Genomic DNA, 25,453 nt, shown 5'->3' with positions numbered 1-25,453 from the left:
TTGTCACCTGATGAAAAGACGGGCCCTTTGTCTGACATCTTCACACATTAGTGACGCTATCAACAGTCTGACGACCCTTTAAATCATTTCCGCTTCTTCTTATTCTTATTCTCGCAGTTCGAGCGACGGAACGCATTTTAGATCACGGATTTTAAACTATTCGTAATGGAAATGTTGCATGTGTGAGGAATTTGCGATTTGATTGTTGATTCTTTCGTAAATGTTCGCGAGAAACACGATGGTGCTGGTTTTCTCTGAAATCAACTCCCAAGCTCAAAAAAAACTCTCAATTTGAAGCCAAAATGGAGGGGATATCCCACGCTATCCTGAGAGTCCACGTCTATCAAGACAAACTCTCCATGCAAAAATAGGGAGCAAATGGGGGGGAGCAAAAAGGGTACCTACTTGAACGATGGCGTCGTTCAAGTACCCTAAAGGATGATACCACTTTATGAACTTCTACGCACGCTTATTGCATAGTCAGTCAATTGAAGGCGAACACGATCTGCAAAAGTACACTAATCTCAAGTTGTCCGCCTCCGCGTCGATGGTCGTTGTATCCATCATGCGCCATCAACTATGATACCACCATATTAACTTTCAGGTGCGCGCGTTGCATAGGTACCCAGTTGAAGGCGGACCTGCAAAAGCACACTAATCAAGAGTAGCATTATCAAAGGTATGCGCTTCGTTGCGTCTATAATGCGCCGTGAACTGTGATACCACTATTTAAACTCTTGGGAGCGCACGTTGCATAGCTACCCAGTTGAAGGCGAACACGATCTGGAAAGGCAGACGGACCGCAAATAGCGTTGTGTAAAATCGTTCTGTGCTTAAACTTTGTGTGCTTTTTCGTGGAGTGAAAACAATTAATTAGGGAGTAAATTCACAGCTCACTTGCACCATTAAGCGACGCTGCGCAGTGACGTTATTATGGAGAAAACCTCAACCAAGCGAGAACAAGTCGCATTAAAATACAATTGAATCGGTCGCTACACGAATTCAACTTGAAGAAGATATCGGGAAATTTGGCAACTCTCGAATGTTCATACGGCGTTTTTCTTTAGCGTGTCTGTCGAATTAAAGCTTCCAAAGACATCTTCCGTCGCACAAGATCAAAAATGAGACGCTACTTTTTTAATTAATTCCTTTTTTTACGCGACAAGGCACCTACTTAAAATTCTCGTTTGAAGATAATGTAAACTTGGAGCTGCCTATCTGCCTATCTTGGGGGGATTGAAATTCCCGAAAATCGCAAAAATGTTCCTGCGGCAACTACGAGGCGCCAGTTTCTCATTGATTTTTAAACGATCGAACTACATACGTCGAGATCCGAAAGCTATAAAACATCGCTTAGCAGCGTTACCAGTTTTCATTCTACACTGAAAAAAAAAGGAAACACATTGGATCTAGAGTCCAGACTCTTAGAAACATCGACAAGAAATAATACTCTTGATTCAATCAGATTTAAGCTTAAATCAAGGACCAAGCCTCTTAATTTGAGCGGATTTCCTTTTGATTTAAGCTTAAATCTGATTGAATCATGAGTCTTTTTTCTTGTCAATGTTTTCAAGAATCTGGACTCTAGATCCAAATGTGTTTTTTTTTTCAGTGTATGACTATGTCAGTGAATGGTACAATGAGTTTCTAGACAAGGTATGAATGAAAGCACTTCGATACAGAATATGACTGAAACTTTTCCGCGAGCTGATTATAGATATTGATAGACGACGAGATACAAAAACAAAAATTTGGTCTATTTTTTCAAAGTGCATCTCATAAACCGTCGAATCCCCTATTTTTTTGGAGCTTTTTCCGGATTGCACTGGAAAAAAAAAAACACATTGGTTCTGGAGTCCAGACTGCTCTTAAAAACATCGACAAGAAAAAATACTCTTGATTCAATCAGATTTAAGCTTAAATCAAGAACCAATCCTCTTAATTTGAGAGGATTTCCTTTTGATTTAAGCTTAAATCTGATTGAATCAAGAGTATGGACTCTAGATCCGATGTAATTTTTTTCCAGTGTGACTGCCTGTCTTATCCCAGTGCCCCTTGTTTTCCCGATCGCTGAGAGTCCAGTCCCTGAATTTTGGGACGTCTTATTCCTTTCCCTGATTTAAATCCTTAATTAGTTGGACTGCGTTTAGTAGAGCGGAACCAAGCCACATCGCGGCTATTGCCGACATTAAGCGGGCAATTTAATTTTTTACGAAGGAATATGTGTACGAATACCTTTGAAAATGTTGAGGAGTTTCCTTCTTGTCGTGCAGAAAATTCGCTGAAAATTGCACAAAAATCCACACAGCCATCTACATGAAAAAATTGAATTGTCCCTTTAAATTTGGCAATATTTGGATTTCATTTTGCAAAAAGGAACCAGAAAAATTGCAATGATGCTACGATTGTGTATTTTCATCCTTTGCAATGAAAATCCTAAAACCATGAAAAAATATGAAATTTACAGGGTAATTTTTGCCTTAGATTTACAGTTTTTAGCAAGTAAAATAGAGACTGTTAATAGATAATCGGGTTTTTCCTCCAAGAGAAAAGAAGTTGCTCAATCTTAGCAACATTGCAATGCTATTGGTTCCTTTTTGCAAAATGCAATCCATTTAATGTGGCTTGGTTTCTTTCTGCTTACGCGGTCCGTTTCCCCTCAAATTTTGGGATTTTTCCAGGTCTTCTCCGATATCGACAATCTTTTTAAGTTTTTCGAGTTTTTCTGCAGATCCAACTTACAATTAGAGCAATTTACCTCGATCACCAGGACGACAAATTTGACAACGGAGGAGGAATTCGGTGGAGACAAGTGGCTCATTTACATTCCGCCAGGAGGAGGGGGCGAGGGGAGCCGTTTGGCCACGAAAAAAGGGAATTCCTGATCACTGATCAGGAGATGAGACCCCCCTCCCTTCTCCTACCCCGACCCCCTTCTACGGATGCGACGCGTCCCGTCGGAAGCTCGCTCAGAACCAGAAGCCGATCATCAATTAAATCGAAGCCGGTGAGGAATTGAGCGGTTCAGTTGACGGCCCGACCAATCCTCCGCACGGTTGTCGCACTGAAAAAAAATCCTCGGCGTTTTTACCAAGGTCCGTTGGTACCTTTACCATCTCACTTTTTTTTACCAATTATTGGTAATTTTACCAAGACAGACTGGTAAGCTTACCTAAAAACCGGTATTTTTACTGTTTTTTTTTTTTCAGGTAAGAATACCACTTTTATTAGTAATCGATTCCCGGTAACTTTGCCATTTTCTCTCGGTATTTCTACCACAGTCGATAAAAAATATTGGCGTTTTTACCAAAGTCCAATTACCAAGATTTCTCGGTAAAATTACCAATTCCATAAATGGTGATTTTACCAAGAAAAAACTGGGATGCTATTTTCATAATTTTTCCAAATCCTGATTTTTGCGGAGAAGATTGCGAATTTAACTTCACAAAAGTAGCTTGATAAAAAAATCTGATCGGCGGGCAGCCGATTTTCCTCAAATCCTGATTTTACGACCGATTTTTCCTCAAATCCTGATGAAATCGGGATTAAATCCTGATTGACCTCAAATCCTGATAGAATCGGGAAAATCCTGATGCTAGACACCCTGTTTCCATACAACGTCGCCTTCCGGCCAGAGTATTAGCCTAATCGACACGTACTAGAATACAAGGTAAAAGGAACAGTCGGCATGCTTGACTTAAATGGTAGGAGAGATGTGTTCAGGCGCCTTCAATTTTTCAGATGCAGCACGGACGTCCATCAAGTACGAATAGTTGTATCTCTGCGCCGTCGTTAACGCGCATCCTTTCCCTCGCTTTATTTCCATATTGTGTTTGTTTACGTGTGTCTTATTTGTAATGGTGCTTCAAGCACTACGTGAATAACACAGCCGAAGGTAGGAGAGATGTGTTCGGGCCTCTTCTTTAACTTTTCTACCGATTCTGGGCGACACCTCATTGGCAGCATATAGCAGAGCATTGAGAACTCACGCTTTGCGACATCGCACCTTCAATTTTTCAGATGCAGCACGGACGTCCATCAAGTACAAATAGTTGTATCTCTGCGCCGTCGTTAACGCGCATCTTTTCCCTCGCTCTATTTCCATGTTTTGTTTGTTTCCGTTTGTCTTATTCGAAATGTTGCTTTAAACTAGAGCAGAGCATTGCGAGTTCACGACTCACGCCATCGCGTCTTTCATTTTTCATATGCAATGTGGACATCCCGAGAATAGTTGTATCGCGTTTACACTTTATACGTCTCTTACTTTTGAATTTCGAAATAAATTAAGGTTAAGTTTGCCCAAGATATGCTATGATATGTCCAAATCAATAGTCATTTTGAAAAGGAAGAAACATGTTTAAAGGTCTCTCATGAGGTCCATAAAGTGTGCGTATGTCTAAAAATCGAACCGGCTATCGTTTCTAAGAGAGTTACACGTAGAGAATGAAGGAGGGGGATGATAAAGCGCCTGTGTGTCAACAAAAAGGTGACAATTTCACAGGAAAGTGTTTACGCTTCAGAAAAAAGTTCTTGGACCTCTGTTCACCACTATGCGTAAAAGCACCTCTCTTCACTCCTACCTCTCTCTTCTTCCGTTCATTTAAGAAATTTTCCGCATATATTCTCAGTCGTGATTCTTTTTTCTCTTCTTATTTTCCTATCTGTCAGAGCGGCGCGTTTTTGGCACGCCAAGGGGGCGTATCTGCCAATGGCAGATCGGCCTTATGGCCAGTCCGAGCCTGGTTGAGACAACGCGGCTCATGGATGTCACAAACGGGAATAAAGATTACACAAATTGGACGTTTTTTGTGATCTTTGGTCCGGATGCCCCGGTCCACTCCAGTTCATAATCTTTGCAATCGGTAAAAATGTAATCTTTATTCCCGTTTGTGATACTGCGAAGGCCTAAAATACGGAACCAATCAGACATGGATTCGCATTGTCTTTACTCTCAGTGAAACGGGACTCTAAGTAGCCCTTGATTGCAAAACGTAGTCCAGTTTAGCTGGGATCCCAGGATAAATTTGGCAGCGCGGAAGCCCCCCTCCCCCCACCGCCCGCAACTTGTGGAGCTAGAGAGGAAGCTGCGGTCCGCCGACAGAACAAGCACTGCCCGAGGGGAGGGTGAGGCAGCTCACACCCAAAAATCAAAAAACCTAAAAATGCAGGGGGGGGGAGGTGGCGGGGAGGGAAGGGGGGGGGCGGAAAAACAAAGAACGCCCGGACCAGGATTCGCATGGATCGCGATCCCATTACGACACTTAAACCCTAATTAACTCCGGAACGCCCTTCTCTCGCCAACCCTCCCTCCCCCTCCACACTCTTGCGTCTGGCCCGAGATGCGCGAAGATGGGATGATGGACCGTCCGCGCATGGTTGTCAAACGGGTCAATTTTGAACACTGGCGAAAAAAACACATTGGATCTAGAGTCCAGACTCTTGAAAACATTGACAAGAAAAAATACTCTTGATTCAATCGGATTTAAGCTTAAATCAAAAGGAAATCCGCTCAAATTAAGAGGCTGGGTTCTTGATTTAATCTTAAATCTGATTGAATCAAGAGTATTTTTTCTTGTCGATGTTTTTAAGAGTCTCGACTTTAGATCCAATGTGTTCTTATTTCCGGTGAAGTATTAATCTCACGGAAAAAATTTAATTGCTGATGTAACGATTCAATTTCTATAAACAGCGACAGCAATATTTCAACGCAGATTTCACAACAAAATAATGCTACCTTAACCACCCTCGTGGTTGAATTAGCTTACAACAGTGGTTAAAGTAGCATTCTTTTGTTGTGAAATCTACGTTGAAATATTGCAGTCATTTTTTATAGCAATTGAATTGTTAAATCAGCAATTGAATTTTTTCCGTGTAGATCTTTGGGGACCGTTCATAAAATGGTGGGGGAGGGGGTAATAGCCCCCGTTACAGAAGAAAGGAGGTGCGTTCAGCGTTATACGTTGCGTATTGCTTGAGTGGACGCGCAGCACCGATTTCTCGAAGATCTAAAATGTAAAATTAGTGTAGAATCGTAATTTTTCTACACAATCTATCACACTGAAAACAAGTTTCGGGTCATGCCGTCCGTTCCAAGCGCAGAAACCGAAAGTCCCGGTTGCTGGAGCCGTAGTTTCATCTGCTCCGGGTGCTACACCCGGAACTTTCGGCCTCTGAGCCCGGAACGCGAACGGTTAGTCTATATTGCCCGTAAGCACGGCTTCCACGGCCGGAGTTTTTTTTTTGCCAGCACACAAACCGCTGATTTGTGAGGAAGATGTCGTACTAAGCGTTACGTATTTTTTTCCGGACTTGTCCATAATAGCACTTATCAACGTAGAGAAACTACAGGCACATATTTTCACTGGAAAAAAAAACTTCGGCCGTGGGAGCCGCAATTAGCGGCTATAGAGACATACCGTCCGTTCCGGGCTCAAAGGCCGAAAATTCCGGCCGCTGGAGCCGTAGCTTCGGCCTCTGAACCCGGAGCAATCGAAGCTACGCCTCCAGCAGCCGGAATTTTCGGCCTTTGAGCCCGGAACGGACGGTATGTCTATACAGCCCGTAATTGCGGCTCCCACGGCCGGAGTTTTTTTTTCCAGTGCACCTAAAATGAGCCAGAAATATTAGTTCCTTATCGCAATTGTAGTCCAACTAGGCTACATGATTTGGATTACATTTTACAAGAAGGAACCACCATCCCTGGTTCTCCCATAAAATCACACATCTGCATAGGGAAACCAATGACATACATGTTGTTTCTAAAATGAGTCAGAAGTAGAGGTTCTCTGTTGGAAAATGTGACTATTTAGTGGTTTCACCGCACCGGAAAAAAAAAAACACATTGGATCTAGAGTCCAGAGTCTTAAAAACATCGACAAGAAAAAGTACTCTTGATTCAATCAGATTTAAGCTTAAATCAAGGACCAAGCCTCTTACTTTGAGCGGATTTCCTTTTGATTTAAGCTTAAATCTGATTGAATCAAGAGTCCTTTTCCTTGTCAATGTTTTCAAGAGTCTGGACTCTAGATACGATGTGTTTTTTTTCCAGTGAGATTCGTGTATTTTTCGAAGCGACTTGACAACACCGCCTGGAGTTTCCTTTGAGTAAACTCGGAGAACCCGCCCCTCGTTAGCCTGGCTCCTCAAGTCCCAGCCCCGGTCCCCATTCACGGGAAAAAATGAATGAATATTTAAACGGCGGCGTTACTCATTTTCGGCGTCGTTTTGTCAATCCTCGAAGCTCTTTGTTCACGACACCCCGGGAAAGTGCAAACGCCACGGAGACAATTATTGCGCAATGCAGAAATCGTCGCTGCTCTGTCGTAAAAGCGTATCTCTATTCACACGTGGGCCCCGGAAAGCATGGAATTATACGGACAGCAAGTCTCACGGGGATATCGAGATATATCGACGGAATATCGGGGGGACCTGCCAACAACAAACGCGTCGGGCGTCGGGTGCCGCACAAAGAAACGAGTCAGTAGCAGAAGTCGGACAAAATATGGGATATTTGAAAGCATATATTTTCGAAAATATGAAACACAAAAGTTTACGAGTAGGCTCGTTGGTTTTTTCGTGAAATTTTCTTTCCAAAACACCCCTTAAAATTTAAAATGTGACAAAATTAATAACAGAATTTGCAATTGAATCAGTGAGTTCGAAAACACACCAACTTGGAATCAAACTTAGAATTTTTACTGAGACATTATCAGTAAAATGAAACGCCTTCAATATTTAAATAGGCAATACGGACATCCGCAGAGCACGAATAGTTGCATGTAGCCGTGAACATTGTGAATTGTGCATTCAACGGCCGAACTAACGAGTCAAAACGCAAAATTAAATCATTTTCTTATACTATCGGTGCTTATTTGCTTTATTTCCCTTTTGTTCTCTTGTCTATCGCTTTACCTATTGACTAGAAAAAACACACATGCTTAAGTTAAATTGTGATTGTTAAGTTAATTGAATCAGTGAGTTCGAAAACACACCAACTCGGAAAAAAAATTGTTCAGGAAACACCTAAAACTGCGCAGCGGGCGAAGAAGTTAGTTTGAGAAAAACCTTTTTGGTGCCAGAGGACAAGAAGTACTTAGAGACTTTGTAAAGCACCAAGTTGAAATCGATGCACCATGTTTGATGACAGAGAATTAAGCGTTTAAAAATTTCCGAGTTGGTGTGTTTTCGTTCTCACCGACTTTCAGATACTGATTTTTCATAGTCTGCCCAGAAAAGTCTATATTTTTCGACCTGAATAACGCTTGAATATTTATATAACTTGTTGGTACAAGGTATACTGAACCGAAAAAAGAAAACTGCAAGATCGAATGGTCACCCGTTTCCCTTGAAATGGCCCAAAATTGGTATTTCCAATGAAATACTTGGATTATTCCCTTTTCCCGTCGCTTTTTCAAGCACTTCCGATTGCAATTTCGAAATTTCCTTTTGCGTGCAGCTGCAGATGCTTCTATCCATAAGTGTTACTAAACCGTAAAAAAGTGAAAATCGAAAAAAAACCCGAGTTGGTGTGTTTTCGAACTCACTGATTCATATGTGGTCCGTCTGCCTCTCCAGATCGTGTTCGCCTTCAACTGGGTAGCTATGCAACGTGCGCTCCTAAGAGTTTAAATAGTGGTATCGCAGCTCACGGCGCATTATAGACACAACGGGGCGCATACCTTTGACAATGCTGCTTTTGATTTGTGTGCTTTTGCAGGTTCACCTTCAACTGGGTACCTATGCAACGCGCGCACCTGAAAGTTAATATAGTGGTATCATAGTTAATGGCGAATTATGGACACAACGACCATCGACGCGGAGGCAGACAACTCGAGATGAGTGTACTTTTGCAGATCGTGTTCGCCTTCAATTGACTGACTATGCAATAAGCGTGCCTAGAAGTTCATAAAGTGGTATTATCCTTAAGGATACTTGAACGACGCTATACATACACGGCACCTCTGCCTCGGAATGCAGACAACGCCACTTGTGATTTCACTGTGAACTCACTGATTCAATTGCGGTCAAAAATTTCAAGCCGACCTATTCGATTGACTCGATCCACTGTGTACCGGTCGAAATCCGGCGGTAACTTTTTTTTTAACTTGACAGCCTCTGGTGGCGCGGCGTGCTCTGCGATTTATGGATTGATCTGCTATTTAAACCTATGGAAAAGGATCGATAAACAGGGTGTTCGCAACGAACACCTTAACAATCGATTTTTTATTACAGCTTTATGGGGGAAATATCGATACTTGATCATTCACGCCTCGCCATTGATAGCCCCGTAGAAGATGCTCTAAGGAGAGCGTTGGATGGGTAGGCTCCTCTCACACCAGCAGGCCAGTGGCGTGGCGTGCTTTGCGATGTATCGATTAACCTGTCATTCAAACCTATGGAAAAAGATCGATAATCAGGGTGTTCGCAACGAGCACCTTAAGAATCGATTCTTTACCATAGTTTCAAATTGGGAAATATCGATATCGATCTTTCGCGCTTCGCCACTGCAGCGGATTGACTATTGCAATAATTGATAGACAAAGCTATAGACATCGGAGAAACACCTTAAAAAATTTCAGAGTAAAATTCGGTATATATCTCACTCAGTGGCGTGGCGTGAATTACCATGTATCAATTGTAATGCCACTTAAACCTATGGTAAAGAATCGATTATTAAGGTGTTCGTTGCGAACACCCTGTTTATCGATCCTTTTCCATAGGTTTAAATTGCATAACAATCGATATATCGCAAAGCACGCCACGCCACTGATCTCACCTCAGAGTCGATACAGCGCTCAAAATATATGTGTACGGATATATGCATGTGCGGAGTGAAATTCGCTTTAAAAGAGCGTGCGACACTGCGATTCTGCCCTGCATACATATGGCACCCGGATTTTTCAGGCGCTCTATAGACTCTAGAGTGAGATAAATACCGAATTTCGCCGCGGGATTTTTAACAGCACTGGAAGAAAAAACACAATGAATCTGGAGTCCAGACTCTTGAAAATATTGACAAGAAAAAATAGTCTTGATTCAATCGGAATTTCGCTTGAATCAAAACGAAATCCGCTTATAAATTAAGATGCTTGGTTCTTGATTTAAGCTATAGATTCTGATTGAATCAAGAGTTCTTTTTCTTGTCGATGTTTTTAAGAGTCTGGACTCTAGATCCAATGTGATTTTTTTCCAGTGAAGGCAAAGAGGAAATGGAGAAATCCACTTTGTTGAAACGGGTGGATACAATGGACAAAGGAGGTAAATTAAAACTAACGGCAACCTACGAGGGACCCTTCAGTTATGGTCCATCGTTTCTCCATTCAGTCTATTATAACCACCCCTTTCAACTAATAGGATCGCTCAATTTCCATCAAAGTGGCCAGAATGCATATTCTATCAAAGTTGAAAGGGATTGAACAGCGCGATTTTCAAACAAATTGAGATATTAAGGGATGCTAATAAAGCTTGCACATTTGAGTCATTAAACCGGCTCTCTAAAATAACTTGAGGCCTCTATGTCATGAGTCGCTTTGTTCATCAAAAGGTAAATTTGAAGAAAAGGAAAATAACTGCAACGTTGCCAACGGAACGGGAACCGCTCAACATCGTACCGAGGACTCCCGCTATCAGCGTGCGAAATTGGCGTCGACATTATTTCATCATGATTCAAAATTTTCAATTCGTCAACGCGGCATCGCATCGCATCGGCGCACAAAGGATCGAGTCAATATGAGAGAGCGGATAAAATTTGAAAGCTTTAAACGCTTACAACTCCGTTCATACGAAACTTTGAGGTTCTAAAAGAGTCCCGTTGGTGGTTTTCCCGTGAAATTTTCTTTCGGAGGCACCTCTTAAAATTTAAAATGTGACGAAATAAACATCAAGATTTCCGGTTTTTGTTAAAGATTCCCAAGGCCGGATTTACCTACTTGCCGCCCATGGGCCACTGGTATTTTGCCGCCCCCTTCTCATTCATTTTGAACCATCAATAGAAACCATCAGGAGAACGTGCCGGAGGGAGAAGGGTGCATAAGACGCGTTCACTCGTGTTGGACACATTTTTTGCGTAAGCCCTGTCAACACTACTAGCGAAAGTTCACGGAACTTCGCGCGAAAGTTCAGTTCCGTAAACCTATCTCTGTGGGGACAAGGCCTTTCATTTGTAAGAAATAAACTAAAAAATTAAGAAAGAACAAACATAAATGTGGTTTCATAATTTTAACTTCCGCCGCCGTGCCGCGCTGACTACACTGTGTTTGGCGCAATGCGTGAAGTATTCATGCAGTCTTGTAGGCACTGTGCGTTTCACGCCGCGCCGACCGCTGTTGACTGTATTGTGTTTGACGCAATGCGTGAAGTATTCATGCAGTCTCGTAGGCGCTAATATGTGTTACATGCCGACCGCCGCGCCGCGTCGAGGGCTTCTCCTTTTCATCTCAAGTCCTCGTCATCATTTCTCTTTGCGCCGCGCCGCGCCAGGCCAAATTACGTGTTTGGTTTCTCTCTTAACTCAACTAATTAAAGGTGCGCAGTCTTTTGTATCACCGAAATACGACAAAATTAGAAATTAATGAACTCTCAGGAAATGAGAGATTTTGTCGCCTTTTCTCGTTTGTAATTTTTTTCTGAATCGGATTTTTTCGTACCTGCATTTAAAAAAATTGCAAAATTTGCCGCCCCCTAATTTTGCCGCCATGGGCTGCGGCCCATGTGGCCACCCCCTTAATCCGGCCCTGAAGATTTCCAGTTTTTGTCAAAGATTCCTTGTCCGACCTCTGATTGACACGAACGACTGTGCGGCGAGGCAGAACTAACGATATTGCTTTCCGCTCGCTGACAAATCAAATCCCGGTTTTTCGCGTATCGATCATTTTTCCAAGATTCCATCGGGCGACCTACACGCTCCCATCCTCTCGTCAATTTTGCCTTTGTCTCTACTCGCTGCCATCGCATTGCCTCTCTGCGTTCGGAAAACAACATTTACGTACTGTTTGCATTTATTTACACGCGCACCAGCTCATAACATCCCCCTTCTGCCCCCCTCAAAACTCCCTCTTCGTCCGTTCTTCGGATTGAGCCATTATTACAATCCTACCGGATAGAAGTTGTTAGTGTGGCGTTATTGCACTGGAAAAAAACACATTGGATCTAGAGCCCAGACTCTTGAAAACATTGACAAGAAAAAGGACTCTTTGATTCAAGCAGATTTGAGCTTAAATCAAAAGGAAATCCGCTCAAATTAAGAGGCTGGGTTCTTGATTTAAGCTTAAATCCGATCGAATCAAGAGTATTTTTTCTTGTCGATGTTTTTAAGAGTCTGGACTCTAGATCCAATGTGATTTTTCTTTCCTGTGTGCAGGAAAGCTCTGCCGTGTTAAGGAAAAACGCCGTATGAACACTCGAGAGTTGCCACATTTCCCTTGATAAAACAAGTAATTTTTGTCAAAATTCCAAAAATCCAAAATATTCGAGAATGTTTTTCCTTAAACTTTTCAGATATTTTAGATTAAATTCCGTACATGATTGTCTGAAAATTTTGGAAAATAATATTCACAATCGTCCCAGTAAATTCGGTTATTATCGGAGGAGATCTGGCAATGTCTGAAAGCTCATACGGCGTTCTTCCTTAGCGCGGCCGAGCTTTAGTGCCGTGCTGAGGAAAAACGTCGTACGAACATTCGGGAGTTCCCAAATTTTCCCGAATAAAACATGTAATCGTGAGAATAGTTATGGATATATTTCATCAAAATGTTAAAATATTTTAGATTAAATTTTAGAAATTAAGAAAAAATTGTTTGAAAATTTGGAGATTTATAACTTTTCTAATAGATTTGTAGATTATCAAAGGAAATTTGGCAACGCTTGATGGTTTATACGGCGTTTTTCCTTGGTGCGGCGGTCCGGCAGTGCATACAGGGGACCCTAATTTTAAACGGTCAGGGGGCCGCAGGATCGTTTTCAATTATTCAAAATGTTTGATGTTTACATTACGTACACTTTTATGATGAAGAGATCCAAAGAGAATCAAAGTTGAGTGTGGATATAGGATATCGATGAGGGAACTTGGTCCATTAAAACTGAAAAATTTTGTAGGCTTTTGGACTCATTCCTAGAGAGACGTCTGGATGTACATTTAAGCGATGTGGGACGTCCAATTGAAAAAAAATGGAACATTTTTTCAGTCAATCATTAATTATTATTTTATTTTTTGCAGTTCCAACTGACTTGTCTGTGACTGATAGCGGAAAAAACTGTGGTTAAAAGTGGATTTTTTTTTTACGTCTGATTGTGAGTCCACGTTAAGCGATTTAGCTCCGAGGAAGATTATTTCAATCTGCGTGCTTCAAAAACCGCAAAAATCTGTGGAAAGTTTTCAGGAATACATAGAACTTCTTCGTAAAAAAAACTGGAATACAATTTGCAATAAGGAACTAAAAAACCAAAACCACTACATCTGGCTTATTTCAGGAACAACGTATATCAAGAGCTGATTTAACAAATTTTCTCTGACATCTTCGTCATTTTCCCTGACATTTCCCAGTTTTCCCTGAATGTGGCAACCCTGTTCATGGGGAAAACGACGAATCAATGGGTCAAATAAGCGATACAAGATCGTTTAGACCTTACACTGCAATTTCTGAGTAGGTACGTTTTCCGATCGGACTTATCCTCTCTCAAAGCTAGATGACTTATTTTTGCCTTGAGCAGCTAAAATTGTGGAGAACGATACATCAACGATACGCATTTAGCGTTTCGGAATTTTCACCTTCGAAGTTTTCTTTTGAACATGAGGAAGGAAGACTACAATCAAGCGGCTGCTCTGCTGGCGCCAAGAGGGAAAAACGCAAGGATAGACGATTCCTCAGAACAATGGTTATTTTGGGATGAAACAGTCCGTTTTGCTTCCTAGCCGACAAAGCAAGCATAATATTTTCGTTTGAAATTCTCAACTTGCTCACTGCTCCAAGCTTTCCATTCTTTTTAATTTTTTTTTAAACAAAAATTTAGACAAGCTTTTTCCTCTACTTCGATACATCTCTTATCCTCAAATGTGAAGCGACCACAAATTTATCAAAATTTTCAAGAGAGAACCAACTCATATTTTTGAAGGTAATACATGTGTGAATACATACACAGAACGCGTGTATAATTTGAGGTCGTGGTTTTAAATTGTACACTTCCATCAAAAAAAGAGATGAGGAGAGATAATATTAATTAATTTTTGAGAAATAGGTTCATAAATCCCTGTCCTCCCTCATGAATATCCTGTCTCCTCATTTTAGAAACTACATATATGCCATTCGTTTCCGTTTGCAGAAAGGAGCTTTTACAGAAAATCCATAGATAGTGGTTCCTTATTGCAAAATGTAATCCAATCAGTTTTAATGATGATGAAATAATTCCTAAAAATGTGAAAAGCATCATATGATCTGATATAAAATAAAAATATTGCATGACCAAAAAGGATTATAATTTTCTCGGAATCTATCTGAGTTGCCAGTTTCAATCGGTCATATGACTGCGATAAACCCTCGGTCGATAAAAATGTATACATTAAGTATTGAGTTTCAAACATGGATCTTGCGTAACTATTGAAATGCATGAAATTGCTAGAAAAAAAGCTTCCATTTACGGCCATGAATCAATTCAGCCGAAAGCTTTTAGCTGTCACAATGATCATTCCACTCCGTTGGAGTTGCATATATCCTTGCGTAGGAAAATAAAATAATTCTGTTTTGGAATCGAGCTCAATATTCTATGCACCCTCTCGAATAATGCCGAGGATATTAGACTTGCGACTCCGAAAAAAATAATATGCTGTTTTAGCACCTAGGATGTCAAAAATGTGTCTAGTGGTCCCAAGATGCCTTTACAGCCCCCGCAGTTAATTTTACATCCTGTGAATGCAAATTCAACTGCGTGGGCAATCAAGGCAGAATATTAGGATCACCAGACACATTTTTTACATCCTAGATGCTAAGACAGCATATTATTTTTTTCAGTTAGTAAGCTAAGCATAATACTCAAACACAGCACGGTTTAGTTAGATTCGGTGAATTTTGAAAGCAACAAAAGTTTTATGGTCTATAAAAAGGGAATTTTGCTCGCAATAAGTAACTTTGACCAGGAACTTCCAGGAAAGTCCCGGAAACCCCCGTTGGAGATTGCGGTATAAGCATTCGAGTATCATGCGCTGCACCTAAGGGAGAAAGTTTTTTTTCGGGTTTTCCTCAACAGGGTGGAAAATGAACTGAAATATCAGAATTCTTGTACTTTATGGGTTAATTTTGGAGAATCTTCCCCTTTAAACCTCGTCTGGTGAAAAAAGAAAGTTTAGACAAATGCCGGTGTAAGAATTCGAGTAGCGCGAGCCGCTCTTAGGGGGAGCACAAATTGGTTATTTTCGAATCGTTTATGACCTGAAACATTAAAAATTCTTTGACTTTTCTCTGCCGCATCGAGGAATTCTGTGACTAATTTTGCTGGCAAAATTCCCTGACTTTTTCATAACTTTTTTTTAAAAAAAAAAAATTGCTTGACTACTTCTGGAACGGTGATCTTTGCACCTTTGGAGGGGTACAGACGGAACTGAAATATCAAAATTCCTTGGCTTTTCTGTGACTAATTTTGATGGCTAAATTCCCCGAATTTTACACGACTTTTTTTAAAAAAAGTTATTGACTTCTTTTGGAACACTAAATCTTGTGCCGCACACTTGAGGGGGAGAACGAATCAGTTCTTCTTGGATTGTCCTCTGAAAATAGCTTGATTTTTTCTGATTTTTCTCGTGAACCCTAACCATCTTGCCAACAATTTGACAAAATTTTGCTATAAGAGACCACAATTTTTGGCTCACCTTAGACACAATATATGTGCCTTAAGTTTCTTTATGCAGACAAGAGCTTTTAAATATGAATTAGAAATTTCGGTCCCTTATTGCAAATTAAAAAACGATCATTAATACGGTCAAAAAGTCAATGGCCGATCTTTTTTCAATAAATTGAACCGCGCTCAGCAGAGAGGAACCAAGTCACATTATCCTTCAACTGGGCAGTTTAATTTTTTACATGAAAACGGTTTTGCGGATTTTTTTTTCAAACAGAGAATTTTCTGCATACCTCGAAGGTGTAGTCGCTAAAAGTAGAAGGTCTCTTGTCTGTGTCTCTACGGAACGTTTTCATGAGATTTGTCCCGAGTTCGAATCGCAGGAATGAAACTTCTGAGATTTTTACCGATTACCGTCTCCACGGGGTTCTCGCGTTCCTACGACAAGTTTGCGCGGGAGGGAAGATTAGTAAAACCTAGGGGGTTGTGTACCCTAGCCGCTACGCGGCCCATCCCCCACAGGGCGCTTCCTACTAACAGACCAAGATTCAACATTTCCCGCTTACTTCAACTCTCCGCTAAATTTGAAATTCCCGCCATTTTTCATTGATGGGAATTTCAAATTTTGCTCCCCTTTCTAAGCTTTCTGTTCTCCCCTAATACAAAAAAACCTGGGTCTTTTTTCCAAAATCTGATTAAAGCGGGCTGTCAATAGCCGCAAAAATCATGGTAATCGGCCGAGTAAAACGCTCAAACGAACTATGACAAAAAATAAAAAATTACATTGTTTAAATGGGAGAATTCGCAACTTTACCACGTAATATAAAAAAATTTGATTCATGTTTTCAAAATCTGAATAAAACGGGTCCATCTAGAATCAATTATCTGTCGATAACCGCAAAAATCAAGAAAATCGGCCCGGTAGAACGCTGGAACTGAGTGTTACCAGATACGCAAATTTAGGAGGTCTCGGAGCTTATATATATGATAGTGTACAGTGTATTTTCTTCGGAGAATACAGAGTAAAATCGAGTATTCATCAATCCTTGGTTCCTTTCCGCTATAAACGCGGTCCACTTCTCGGCTGTCCGGCGGAGAGATCATCGACTCTCAGCGGTCACACGAGCTGTGGGCAAAACAATCGCGTCTCCGTGTTCCGGGATGCGCCGGGCCGGAGCGCCGCGCAAGGCGACTGTGCATAATGGCACAATGAAGTGCTCAGCTATGCAAATACACAATTACTGATTATTATTAATTGCGCCCGGCCGGGTGACACCGGCTTCGACTCCGCGACGCGATACGTTACTAATTGCTCCGCCGGCGTCGGGACGCCACGACGCTGCCACCATCATGACGACGATGATGATGATGATGATGATGATGATGACTCGACGCGAGCGAAGAGAGCTTAACGAGCTCGCGGTTTTAGGCCCGAACGCGCGACGCGCCGCGCGATGCACTCGCGAATTTCGCGCGAGACGAGACGCTCGTTCGCGGCTTGTTGTCTTATTCTGACGTACGAAGTTAAAACGACGTATCTCCATTCTGCCGTCCTGAGGAGAATTGCCGTATGCTGCCGTGCTAAGGAAGAACGCCGTATGAACCTTCAGGCGTTGCCAAATTTCTTTTAATAAAACACGATTTTTCTTGTGGAAAACTAATGAATATTTTACTTTCAATGTTTCAGAGAATTTCGTTCGTATTTTGTTCTGAAGTTCCTAAAAATGTCAAGGAAAAATACTCATAACTTTCCTCAAAATGAACATTATAGTGAAGGAAATCTGGCAACTCTCGAATGTTCATACGACGTTCTTCCTTAGCACGGCAGTATGAGCCTTTAAACTTTGCCATTTTTCTCTCGATGAAACCTAATTTTTCTGGAAAAATTTGGCAAATCGTCACCTTCCGGTCAAAGTATCACAAGCGCCATGCGACGTTTTAAAATTTCCACCGTCAGTTTATTTTTTTACAGAGAAATTGTTCAACGAAGCTGTCCGAAAATTTCACTGAATTTTCTTTGTACTGCCGATAAAATTCAGTAAAATTTTAAAACAGATTCAGCCAATAGTTTCTCTGTAAAAAAATAAAATCGCGGCGGAAATTGTGAAACGTCGCATGGCGCTTGTGATACTTTGACCGGAAGGTGACGAAATATCTTTCAACAATTTCAGAAAACTTTGTTTGCACTTTGATCTAAAATAACTGAAAATTTCAAGCTAAAAAACGTCAAGCTTCCCTTCAAAAGACATGTTTCATCGGGAGAAATTTGGCAACTCTCGTATGTTCATACGGATTTTTTCCTTAGCGTGGCAGCATTTGACACTTTTTCTTTGTCTTATTCTGACGTCCGAAGTAAAAAGGACGTCTCTCCATTCCGCCGTCCTGAGGAGGATCGCCGCATGAGCCTTTAAACTTTGCCATTTTTCCCTCATTGAAACCTAAATTTTCTGGAAAAATTTTTCATAATTTTTTCAACATTTTCAGAACATTTTTTTTGCAATTTAATCTAAAATAACTGAAAATGTCAGGCAAAAAAACGCCAAGTTTTCTTTGAAAGGACATGTTTCATCGGGAGAAATGCGGAGAAATTAAAAATGTTCATACGGCGTTTTCCTTAGAACGGCAGCATTCGAAACTTTTTGTGTCTTTGTCTGTGTCTTTTTGTGTGTTTTTAAGAACCTATTTATAATTCATTTCTTAAAATGAATTCCGTTGACTAGTTGATCCGTAGCATCATGTAACGAACTTGTTTGCAAATCTAGAACAGAATTCAGCAGTATAACTTTGGCAAGGAGCATTCCAGCTGGTATTGCAATGATTTGCCAAACTACAGAAAATAAAGAATGCGGAAGAAATATGTCCACGATATCCGCAAACTTTAAGGTAGGTGCAAACCCTTGTTATACTTTACCAAACTCACAAAATATTTTCTTTCGTATTTTGTGCTTTTCGCAGTAGAAAATCATTGTGAACCCTCGTAAGGATCGGAGAATTTGCAAGGGTCTGAATTTTGATGAATTTCCTGTTTAAGTGGAATCCTCTGAGTGAACTGAACACGAAGATACCCTTGATTCATAAATTGAGCAATTATTAGAGGAGATATGACAAAATAACCGATTCTGCTAAAATACATGTGTTTAAATGGGAAATGCCGCCAGATGACGTCACAAGGCGGCACATTTTCTCACTTTTAAATCAATTTTTCTCCAATTTCCCATGTCAGAAAAAAATTATGAAAAATATTGCGAACTCAGCTCATTAGGCACTTTCAGATGAAGCAATAAAAAAATTGCGTGCAAATTCTCCATTAATTTTACTAGATATTCGAAAATAATGTTTGTTGAATGAAGCTATATTCAAATCTTCCTCAAGCCTTGCACATCACGATGTAAACATAATGGAGCCTCCTAAGGTAAGGATCTGTTTCAGGAACGACTATGAATAGGACCCTCACAAATTCACGCTGCTGTTGATTGGGTTTTAAAAAGAAGCAACTATTCGGCCTCCACGGCTACACTAGGAAGTACCATTGCACGATGAAGGCGTTTCTCAAGGCGCTTCTAACGTCCCATTTCATCAAAAACACTATCAGAAGCGACCGCATTTACTCACTAATTCACGCTGCTTCACTGTTTATTTGATTTTCAAAAGATACAACTATTCGGGCTCCGAGGTTACGCTAGGAAGTATCATCTCACGATGAAGGCGTTCCTTGAGCGACTTCGCTTTCATTAAAACATTATTTGGAGCGACCGCATTTACATAATAATTCACGCTGTTACACTGCTGATTAGGTTTTCAAATGATACAACTATTCGGCCTCCGAGGTCACGCTAGGAAGTATCATCTCACGATGAAGGCGTTTCTTATGCGTCGTCGCACCAAAACACTATCTGAAACGGCTTTATTGTTTACTAATTCACGCTGTTTCACTGTTGATTGGATTTTCCAATGATACCACTATTCGGCCTCCGTGGCCACGCTAGGAAGTATCATGGCCCGATGAAGGCGTTTCTTATGCGCTGTCACTTTTCATCGAAACATTAGCTGGCGCGATTGCAATTAATCACTATAATTCACGGCGCATGTAAGCGGCACAAAATAGTACTGTAAAAAGAACAACTTTAGAAATCTGGAGTAATATCACGTAGTATAACTTAGGAACACCAAGTATGGACAAAATTACACTGCGAGTTACTTATGCAAATTTTAAGGTAGATCAACCTTAAAGTCAGTCAGAGTTGCACAATATTTTTTTCCGTATTTTTCAAAATTCTTGGCAGCAAATCATTGTAATCCCCTTTGAGAGCCTATTTCAAAAGTTAAAAAGCTGAGATTCACTCGAGGTTTGCAAAAATTGTCCATTCAATGAAGCTATTTTAAGGGCTTCCTTAAACCTCCCTTAATCTCAATGTAAACAATATGGCGCGGCGCCTCCTGAAGAAAAGAGTTATTTATCGAACGATTAAGAATACGACCCTCAGTATCGGTCCCTTCAGCATGGACCGGAATTTTCAATCTCATGCCTCCTTAGTTACGACCATATTGCCATGAGGGACAAAAATAAAAGCTAGATATAGCAAGCTTCGGAGCTTTTACTATTCCAGGATTTCCACTTCATTCCAACTTTCAAATTTCCACGCGTTTCCCTTGTGTTTTCTACGTATTTTCCGTCACTGATTGAATACAACACCTCTTTACGACTTATTTGTTACAGAGGTGTAGGTAACTCAGTCACTTTCACGAGGTTCTGATATCCGACGACATAAAAAGGCTGCCGCTGTCTTTTAAAGTTTTTGTTAAATTTCACTACCACCTGATCTTATTCAAACAAAACTTTGGACGTATTAATGTTCAAAAAGCTGAACTTTCCACTTAAAAAAGCCAAAATTCCGTATTCACCGTAAAATACTCTCGGTGTTTCCTTTGTTTCTCCTCAAAATTTCATTTCCTGGGCTTTCGAGGTTTTCCGACAATAGGAACTCTGATATTCTCAAAAAATTAAAAATATATTGGGATTAAAAATGTTAAAAAAACTGAAACTTTTTTTAAACTTCAAAAACACTTAAAACAGCAGGTAAAACCCGGGTCAACGTTATATGCCCTGGGTTTCCCCTAAGTTTTCCCTTACAATTTCATTCCCTGAGCTTTCCCGGTTTTTCCGATGGAAGGAATCCTGATATTCCCATTCAATGAGAAAACCACACTGGAAAAAAAAACACATTGGATCTAGAGTCCAGACTCTTGAAAACATTGACAAGAGAAAATACTCTTGATTCAATCAGATTTAAGCTTAAATCAAAAGAAAATCCGCTCAAATTAAGAGGCTTGGTTCTTGATTAAGCTTAAGTCTGATTGAATCAAGAGTATTTTTTCTCGTCAATGTTTTTAAGAGTCTGGACTCTAGATCCAATGTGTTTTTTTCCCAGTGCACCATGAAAAACTGATAATACATCTCCAAACCTGGAGGCAATAGGTGCTGGTTTATTCCACTCGTATCCACTCGTTTTCCCTCAAAATTTCATTCCCTAAGCTTTCCCAGTTTCCTCAAAATCAGAGCCCTGATATTCCCGTCAAAACCACCGTGAAAAAAAAAATCTCCAAACCTGGAGGCCATAGGTGCTGGTTTATCCCACTCGTATCCACTCGTTTTCCCTCAAAATTTCATTGCCTAAGCTCTCTCAGTTTCCTCATAATCGGAACCCTGACATGTGTCTCAAACTTACCTAGCATCGCTAGGGTCGCAATTTTTCATGATAAATAAAATTTCGAACTTTCGAGTGAAGCATATCAAGGAATTTCAGATTCCCGTTAAAACCACCGTGAAAAACTGATAAAAAAATCTCCAAACCTGGAGGCGCTAGTCGCAGGTAATCCACTCGTCCACGTGCTCTATCACAAAACTATCACTCTATCACACTGGCGACCACCACGACGACGGTAGCGCGGGGGGTGGCCGACGGGGGAAACTCGAAGCAAAACAAAGGGGGATCTGGACCTCGCGTGGGTCCCGGGGAGCGCGCAGAGAGGGTGCTCCGGGCGGGAATCTCGGACGATCACTGAGAGGCAACACAAGGGCCGCCGGATGGCACGACACCGCGCAGAGAGAGCGCTCGAGCGGCGCACAGTGGAACGTGTCAACAGGAGAGGTCGGACAAAATTTGGAAACTTTAAGGGGAACCAGCCACTTGAAAATTGAAAAAAAAAAAATGTTTTTTTTCTGGCTAATCTTAATCTCCTACTCCTCACGTTTAATTTCAGACCAATCTGATCTGTTTTTGATCTGATGAGTAGTTTTGAAGTTACGCGCGGTTTAGTGAGGGAAGGTTTACTAAATACACTACTAATTACACTAAAACTGATTTTGCTGTTTTTTTTAATTCCTCATTTCCCGAAAACTACATTTTTCAGCACTCATGTACCTTTTTCTCAGGATCTACTGAACCGATTTTCAAAAACTTTGTTTTGTTCTAATCCTTGCACTCTCCTGCACATTTTAACACGAGCTTTTCCAAAATTTCGAGCTGGATTTTTTTTAATTTGATTTCAAATGTCCAAATTCTTGATTTCTAACAAAAAATTTCAAAAATTCACCAAAATTTCAAATTTTTAAATTTTAAAAAAAGCCCGCGTTAAAATGTTCAGGAGGGTTCAAAGTTCAAAACAAAAAAAAGAGAAGTAATTTTTGTTCAGTAGATCCTGAGAAAAAGGTACAAACGTTAACATTGGGAAGATATGGTGTCTGGCTCCCCTTAAACGCTTATAACTCCGTTTATACAAAATTTTGAGGCTCTGAAAGTAACACCATCGGTTTCCTCGTAAAATTTCCTTCTACAAACACCCCTCGAAATTTAAAATGTGACGAAATTAACATTAAAATTCGCAGTTTTAGTAAAAAATTTCATGTCCGACCTCTCTAATTGACTCGATCCACTGTGCGGCGTCGCGGCGCGGCGTGCTTCATTCAGGAGCCGCTGCGCCGCGACGCGCCGGGCCGTCAAGCGCCCCATTACATCCCCCATTGATAGGGTATTAACGTTTCAAATGCCTTTTTATTCCCGAGCTCGCCGCACGGTGGGCCACGAGTTGCGCGAGCCGGCGTTATGCGTTATGGTCCTATACTGCCGTGCTAAGGAAATTCGTCGCATGAACATTCGAGAGTTGCCAAATTTACCTCAATAAAATGTGTATTTTTGAGGGAGGATATGAATATTTTTCCTCGAAATTTTTAAGGACGTAAGGTGAATTGCGAACAAAATTATGCGAAAAATTGGAAGGAAAATATTCAAAAATTTTCCTGAAAATTTATGATTTGCCAGAAGAAATTTGGCAACGCCTGAAGGCTCATACGGCGTTTTTCTTTAGCACGGCAGTACTGCCGTGCTCAGGAAAAACGCCGTACGAACCTTCAGGCGTTGCCAAATTTCCTCTGGTTAAACACGAATTTCCTGGTAAACTTAAGAATATTTTCCCTCCAATTTTTCGGATAATTTTGTTCGCAATTCACCTTATGTCCTTAAAAATGTCAAGGAAAAATATTCATATCTTTCCTCAAAAATACACATTTTATTGAGGTAGATTTGGCAACTCTCGAATGTTCATACGGCGCTCTTCCTTAGCACGGCAGTATAGTGCATTCCACTGCGAGACAGCCGTAACTCCATTCCAAATTATGCATACAAATTTTTACGGAGCTGCCCGAGCAGGGTGTCTAGTTTTTTTTTTCATTTTACGGAATCCCGATTTCTCCTGATTTTTGACTGCTAAATCCTGATTTCATAATTTTTTCAAATCCTGATCAAATACTGATTTTGTACGGGGAAAAGATAAAATGTCTCCATAAGAGTATGCGAAAACAGAACTCAAGAATTAAGATCTAAGGACTTTTCTCAAATCCTGATTTTACGACCGATTTTTCCTCAAATCCTGATGAAATCGGGATTAAATCCTGATTAACTTCAAATCATGATGAAATCGGTATTAAATCCTGATTAACCTCAAATCATGATGAAATCGGGATTAAATCCTGATTAACCCCAAATCATGATGAAATCGGGATTAAATCCTGATTAACCTCAAATCATGATGAAATCGGGATTAAATCCTGAAACCCCAAATCATGATGAAATCGGGATTAAATCCTGATTAACCTCAAATCATGACGAAATCGGGATTAAATCCTGAATAACCTCAAATCATGATGAAATCGGCATTAAATCCTGAATAACCTCAAATCATGATGAAATCGGCATTAAATCCTGATTAACCTCAAATCCTGATGCTAGATGCCCGAGCCAATGGTAACATGAAAACAAACAAGGGGATCAAACGGAAAATAAGGCTATAATTACAGCACTAAAACCCCGAGACGTTTCGTCCCAAAATTGAGTCATTTTCAGTCGGGAAATTTAGACTGAAACTTTAAAAAAAATCCAAGAGAAAACCTGAGACTTGACGACTGAGGGATGGGCATCGATAGGGATCTTCATTGGGCCCAACCTAGCAGAATTTCCTCAACTATAAGAGTTTTTACTCGATGAGGTTTGAGGTTTTCTCTTCGATGTTTTTTAATTTTCAATTGCGGTTGTACGCTACTACTGGTTGTACGCGTGAGGGAAACTGATGAGCCTTCAATTTTTGCGTGTGCAATACGGATAGCTCGCGAACACGAATAGTTGCATACAGGCGTTGTCATTATTGCATACGCGCGGTTACCTGAGGTTATGACTGATTTTACGTGAAATTAACGCTTGTGCGCCTTCAGTTTTTGCGTATATGCAACGTGGATGCCCGCTGATCACAGCAAGTTGCGTCCTCGCACTTTTGTCAACTTTACTTTAATTCGTAGTTGATAGAGCCTGCCTCAAATTATAAAAACAATGGATTCATGTCCTTTACTGTAATACGCATGGCTACAAAATACGGATATACCCTTTGCTGGCTTACGTGGTTACTTATCAGAATAATAAGAATGTAATCTGATGGAAAGAGTTGAGCAGAATTGACACAAATGGGTCACTAAAACCTCCGTTTCCTCTTCAAGATTCTGGAAGTACCAGGTGAGTAGATTAGGTGGTGATTTATTGCGTATTTTTGGAGATAAAATCCCGGCCTCCGAATTCAACTTTCATCTCAGTTGATTACTTTGCAAACATTGTCAATGCGGAGTCTTTCAAATAAGTGTGACACTATTTCGAAATGGACCACTAGACAAGGTACGAATTTCAGCATTCTGATACATGCTTCATAACCAAAATTTCACGAAGAACACGATACACACAACGAAAATTACCGAAATTAACTCCTTACGAAGATATTTAATGATTCTTGATGCGTGAATTCACACCACCCGCTCATGAAAACTCAATGCTCTACGTGACGTGTTTCACATCGCGCGCTAAACGTTATCATGACAGTCTCTACGATATACAAATCTGGCAACCTCAATCTTGACGCTTTGTTCGGCTATAGTAAATTGCTTATAGTTTGAACAACACATGGTGGGACATGAACATTGCTCGACTGAGATGCTTGCTGAAACTGTTGTAGTGCGCGATTTGACTCACGTAGAGCTTTGAGTTTCTTGTGAGCGGGCAGTTCAAATTCCTCGTAACCAATGTGAAATAAA

At 40.7% G+C, this 25,453-nt stretch overlaps 1 protein-coding gene across 1 annotated transcript in view; it reads right to left on the bottom strand.

The window, feature by feature from the left end:
• The window catches only part of LOC140225544 (uncharacterized), a 220,241-nt gene extending 198,339 nt beyond the window's left edge, over window positions 1-21,902 (bottom strand). Inside the window, exon 1 of the mRNA XM_072304763.1 lies at window positions 21,677-21,902. The gene's annotated coding sequence lies outside the window, so the exon portion shown is untranslated. The remainder of the gene's footprint in view (window positions 1-21,676) is intronic.
• Between the last annotated feature and the right edge of the window lie 3,551 nt (window positions 21,903-25,453).

This window comes from Bemisia tabaci, chromosome 9 (assembly GCF_918797505.1).
Source record: "Bemisia tabaci chromosome 9, PGI_BMITA_v3".
NCBI lineage: Eukaryota > Metazoa > Arthropoda > Insecta > Hemiptera > Aleyrodidae > Bemisia > Bemisia tabaci.
This window is presented reverse-complemented; position numbering and strand designations above follow the sequence as displayed.